Here is a 6,000-nt window from a genome sequence, read left to right as displayed (position 1 = left end):
ATGCTAATTCCATCAACCTTGTAGATTATGTGTCACAAGGCAATGACGATGAGGCGGGCGCAAGCAATGGAGGAGGACAAGGTTGATGGCATGGTCTTCGTGCACTCGTCATCGTTGTAATGGATTGTTCGCACTTGTTATGGATTGTAATAATGGACATTGCACTTGTTATGGATTGTAATAATGGACATTGCACTTGTTATGCATGAACTATGTGTGCTCGATGTATTTGTGGTGTTGTTGATGTGTTTGGTGATGCTATGGTGAATATATATGTTATATATGTTATATATATGTGAAATGCAATTTTGAAATAGCAGGGATTAGTGAAAAACAGGGAAAAAAAATGAAAAATCCAGGGGCCTTTGCCGTGTGTATGCACACGGCAAAGTGACACTTTGCCGTGTGCATACACACGGCAAAGGCGCCACGCGTCACCAGCCTGTGCTCCTGGCACGGCGCTGGGAGTGCCTGGAGGAGGCTTTGCCATGCGGGCTGGGGTGTTGCCGCACGGCAAAGGGAGCATACACGGCAGAGTCTGGCGCACCGCAACGTCTCGCCTCACGGCAAAGATCTGCAGCACGGCAACGAGGCGCACACACGGCAAAGATCACTCGCACGGCAAAGCATCTGCCGCACGGCAACATAGCGCACGCACGACAAAGGCCTTTGCCGTGCAGTTTGGTCATGCGCACGGCAATGTCTTCGTTTCCATCGGAGGCTTTGCCGTGCAGACGTTGCCGTGCGTCGACGCACGGCAAAGTCTTACCGGGAAAAATAGGGTCTTTGCCGTGCGATCTGAAGAGTTTTCCCGTAGTGGATAGATGGAACTGCTACCAAGAACAGCCGTCCATCCTGGTTAGTGCCCATGGCATCCAATTGCACCTAAACTAGGCAGAAAAGCTACCGTCTCTGGTTCCAGAAGCCTAGCTACTTTGGTCACTCACATACCGTGCCATACTTTTCTCTCTTCTTGGTCCACTTTGGAACTCACACACAATTTCTCTGCTGCATTCACCTGAACTTTGACGGCAATGGACAATTTCCATCTCCTTCAGGGAGTACAATCAAGGCAAGGTCGTACAAGCACCTATACTTTATAGCAAATCCCACTGCTGGATCGGATAAAGGCTAGCTAGCTAGACAAGATATCACAGGGGAAATATATACCTTCGCGGTCACGTCGGAGAGATCAATATGCCACGGCAGGTACCATACGAGCGACACGGTGATCTTCAGATCTCTGCAAGTTGCAACATCGCTCTCGGATTCGTGGGGCTTACTGGCTTGGAATCTTTCCTTTCTTTGGTACTCGCCCTGTTGATTTCTAGGACCATTTGCCCGCCAACGTGACAGCAGGGAAATATCACATCTAAATGGTCTAGACTCCAGAGCTCGTGATAACCTGCACACCCCTCGTTTCTATTATCCGTTGATTCTTCATGGGAATATAATACTCATGTGTGTGTTGTTGCTTATGCCGTCTGACCTGTTCAGATATGAGGGCATCAACACGTGTTCTTATATGTAATTGCACATTTATACTTTTCGACAACGACATAGTAGGTGCTCACATGTAAAATATTCACTACGGTCGACGAATGTATGCTTGTCAATCCTGTCTGTGAAGTCAGACAGATCAGCTGCGATCTGCTGACCGAATCCCTATATTGATATGTTATTAAGCGTTCGCTAGTTGCCAACACCAGTTCCTACTAGTTAGGATCTACTAGAACATTGTTCCTAATTTGATCCTCTAATCGCCCTTACTTTACTATTCCATCCACAGCTGTAAAGGAGAGGTTTGAGAGGAGGAGGGTGCTCAAAGTGACAACAATCAAGTCAATCTTGTCACGTTCATTGGCCCGCCGTTCAACACTCGCAAAAAAGCATATGCGATCAACCTGTAGATCTTTGTATTGTATTCCAGACGCAAACGTCGTTGACGTTCATCCAGGAAGGGAATCAACAAAATAATTGTTGTGTTGAATAAGAAGTTATTAATTCAGAGGAGCCGCTCGACCAACCCTTCCTGCTCCACCGTGCACACCTCGCACCACCACCATCTCTATTTTCTGCTTACACATGAGCACATGAAAAACAAGTGCAAGCAGGTTGCTAAGCTCAAATATCATGGTTGAACGTTGAGGTGGAGAATGTTGCGAACAAGGCTGTAGGTACAACATGGAATGATTTTTTCAATTCACAAACAAGACAAAGTGACATCCTGACATGAAGTCGCTGCAGTGCAGACGTACGTGTTGGTTGCGCCAGTGTGCTCTAATCCGTGGGAGTGAAAGTTGTGGTTGGAACTTGGAAGTTGGAAGACACCGTCTCTTTTCTCTTTGCTGTTTTAGCTTTGCTTTTTTCTCTTTGTCGCATTTGTTTTCTGCGTGTTTCTTACATGAATCCTGGAGTATCTATTATCCTATCATCTAACCTGTGTGCTATTTTTTTTTAGATAAACTAAAGTAGGCTTTGATGCTTCGACTAAAGATCGACATGTTCATAACGTGTGTCTTCCTTCTTCGGTGGAATTTCATATGCCCAAGCCCAAAGTTGACCGCCCATGCTTAAATACCTTTCTTTTCACAATCCACGTACTAATGGGCTCTGAGCTATACCGTGGCAACCCAGCCCATGTAATATAATTTTCATTTTACTTGCAATTGCGGAATACCAAAACTGATATCGGGTGCATATGCACCCGGTATGTACAAAACATATTTTAAAAAACTTAAAAATTTTAGGAAAACAATTTCTCATGTAGAAGGACATGTTCTATATATGCATAAAGTTTCACATAACACCGATAATTTTTGTACCCTGTTTAAAAAAGAAAAATTATGACATAAAACATATCGATTTTTGTGGAAACAACTTTGTAAGCATGTAACATGCCAAGATATACACGAGACATTTTTTTGTATTTTTTTAACATCTGTAAATATATTTAAAATGCATTTCAAATAAAGGGTGCATATGCACCCCGGGTGCAGAAACACCCTATCCTTTTACTTGCCATATATTTCTTTTTAATTGAATTGATCACTAAATTATATTCAATTGACAAAGCTTACTGTCAAGGAATTTTAATTTGTGCAAATAGTATCGAATATATGTATGGGTCGATATTAAATTGGCCTTTGGGAGCATTAAGTCCTTCTCAGTCGCATAATGCAAAATTCATGAATAGAGAAGACAGGCGATACAACGACAACTACAAACACAAAAACTAACCAAACTATGTGTTTGCATGTGGCACGAGAAATAACACATGAACCTTAATAAATCTGCCACCTAACCAAAGATAGCTAGGTAAGAAAGAAAATAAGGATAAGCTGAGCTTGCCACACGGTGCCAATCCAGAGATATAGAGGTGCCACCTCTCCGCATGAAACAATCAAGGTAAACTATCAAGTATGAGATACCTAGATATGACCATGAGAGTTCCATGAAAGGATATACAGTAGCTATCCTATGGCATATATTTTTTTGCTACTGTGATACTACTTGGTTTGCAACCACGTTTGCATCAAGGTGAAATAACTAGCATCTAGTGAGTTTGTGTCCAATCGATGTTACAAATACGATTTTTGTGCCATTACGAATAGTGTTTTTGTTATGCTGTTGTAAACTACCACTAAAGCTATTACTCGTAGCACTATATCATCTGTAGAAAATGATAAATGGCTATAAAATAGGAGTCATATTAAGAAAGTGTTGATACAAATGATCATAATGAGACAATATTTTCCTCGTCGTGATTGTGCTAATAAAGATGATGTCAAACAACAGAATGTGGTGTATTTTGATATTAATGAAACCTTGTAATTTGTGTATTTAGACATTGATTCAGGGAGAAGAGCCATATCATACATGATTTTCTCGCCTGGACACATCTCGTAGTGTAGTTCTAGTTGAGAGATGGTGGTTGGCGTGGGCCAGCAAACGGATCTTTCCTCTCGGACATGACCTTCAATACTTATTGACATGATCAGATGGCTCCCATTGACCGGCAGCCACGGTCCTGATTTGATCGGATGGAATTCGCCCTTAGGTTACTTGCCCACTATCTCGCTCTCTACGCCACGGGGAAAGGATCTCACAGTTGGTGTTGGGAATCGTTGTATTTGGCCGTTCTCCAGCTAGGTCGAGCTATAAATGCACCGCTGCCGCTCATGTTGATGACCCATGGGATTGTTCATCCTCTGCTAGGTCACGTGTTTTACACCTCCTTAGGGGTATCGGTGGTCATCACCTGCTCGCCCTAGTTGGTCGATCTCCTAACTCAATCTAGCTTGTCCAGAGCGCCGGTGTGATCAACATGCTAATTAATATCTAAAATATTTGAGACACGAACACCAACATTTTTAAAAAGGAAAAAAAATCTGAGAGAAAGGCCACGTTAAGTTAGAAAAAAGACCAAAAGTTCGTTCAGAAGAACCGGTAGAGCTACCCTCTCTACGATACAGTACAACCTCTCTATCTCTCTCTTCATGGTCCCAAACATCTTGCATAATCAACTCTGACGTTTGACATAAATCTCCAACCTTTTTTGTTGTTGATGATGCGTTATCTGACCATTTTTCCGTTGATTGCTGCCTCCAAAAGCATAGTTTTTTTTTTCAAAACGGCCACCATAGTCGATTCACACGTTGCCTAGATAGGTACTCTTCAAGTTGGTTCGATATCATGAGAGATCGATATGCCACGGCACGTAAGGGTGACACGACGATATCCGGGTGCTCCGGTTCCTCCGCAAATTGCAGGTACCGGCAGGCGACAAATTCGTTCTCGGATTTGTTCAGTTCCGAATATTATCTTTTTTAGGTAAACGGCTCTGAATATTTTTGGTGTTTGATACTCTGTCTTTTGCTTCCTACTTTCTAGCGCACCAGCTTCCATTTTTTTCTCTATTTTTCGGTTCACGCATCCGTACGTGTAGATCGGAGTGTGGTCTGATTTCAGGCGGCTAGAGGATCGATCGAGGCTGGAGGAAATATCGCGTTCTTGTTATTCTGAAACGCTCTAGATTCTAGAGCTCGTGATAACCTGTATTGTATGTATGCGGCTCATTTCTATTATGTATTGGTTTCTTATTGATGCTGTCGTGTGGCCTGATCAGATACAAAAGCGCATCAACACATGCTGCATATGTAATGGCCGATTTGTACTTGTCGAGATCGACATGTTCGGTGGACGCCCAGTTGTAAGAAAATTATTCCTAGCACTTAATTTGTCAATCCTGTATGTGAAGTCAGACCGATCTGTTGACTGGATCCATAATTAATTTTGTATTGCTCCTACGAAGTACTGTTACTATGCCAATTGCCAACACCAACTTGTTAGGATCTACAACATGACTTGTAATATTATCCTCTAATCTTCCTTGCTTTATTGTACCTCTTCCAACCACAGCTGTAAAGCAGCGGTTTGTCAGGCTCAACGTGACAACAGATAAGAGTAGTCACAATGCATAGTATCATATAGAAGTATCATGTGTATGATACTACTACATATTACTATCTCCATAATGCATGGTACTCCCTCCTTCACAGTTTATTAGGCGCGCGCGTACCCCTAGGTCATCAATTTAACCTATATAATTTAAATTATATAATACAAAAATTATATCATTAGAAAATAGAACATCTGAACTTTCTAATGATATAATTTTTATAACATATAACTAATGCTAACTTGATCAAATTTGCGACCTAGGGGTACGCGCGTGCCTTATAAACTGTGAGAGAGGGAGTATCATATATTAGTATCATAGTCTCCATATATTAATTGTTTTGTAGAATCTCAATGCAAATATATGTACAAGATTTACTTGACATTAATTTTTCTAGTAGTATGTGCTATGATACTGTATCTACCTATGATACTAGTACCCTCTCTCTCATCCTTAATTGCACTGCCACATCAGCATTTTACATGCATGAAATGCATGATACCACTTAGACTGCTCATAGTGGGAGTAACATTAGCTAG

Source organism: Lolium perenne, chromosome 3 (assembly GCF_019359855.2).
Source record: "Lolium perenne isolate Kyuss_39 chromosome 3, Kyuss_2.0, whole genome shotgun sequence".
NCBI lineage: Eukaryota > Viridiplantae > Streptophyta > Magnoliopsida > Poales > Poaceae > Lolium > Lolium perenne.
Note: the sequence above shows the minus strand (reverse complement) of the source record.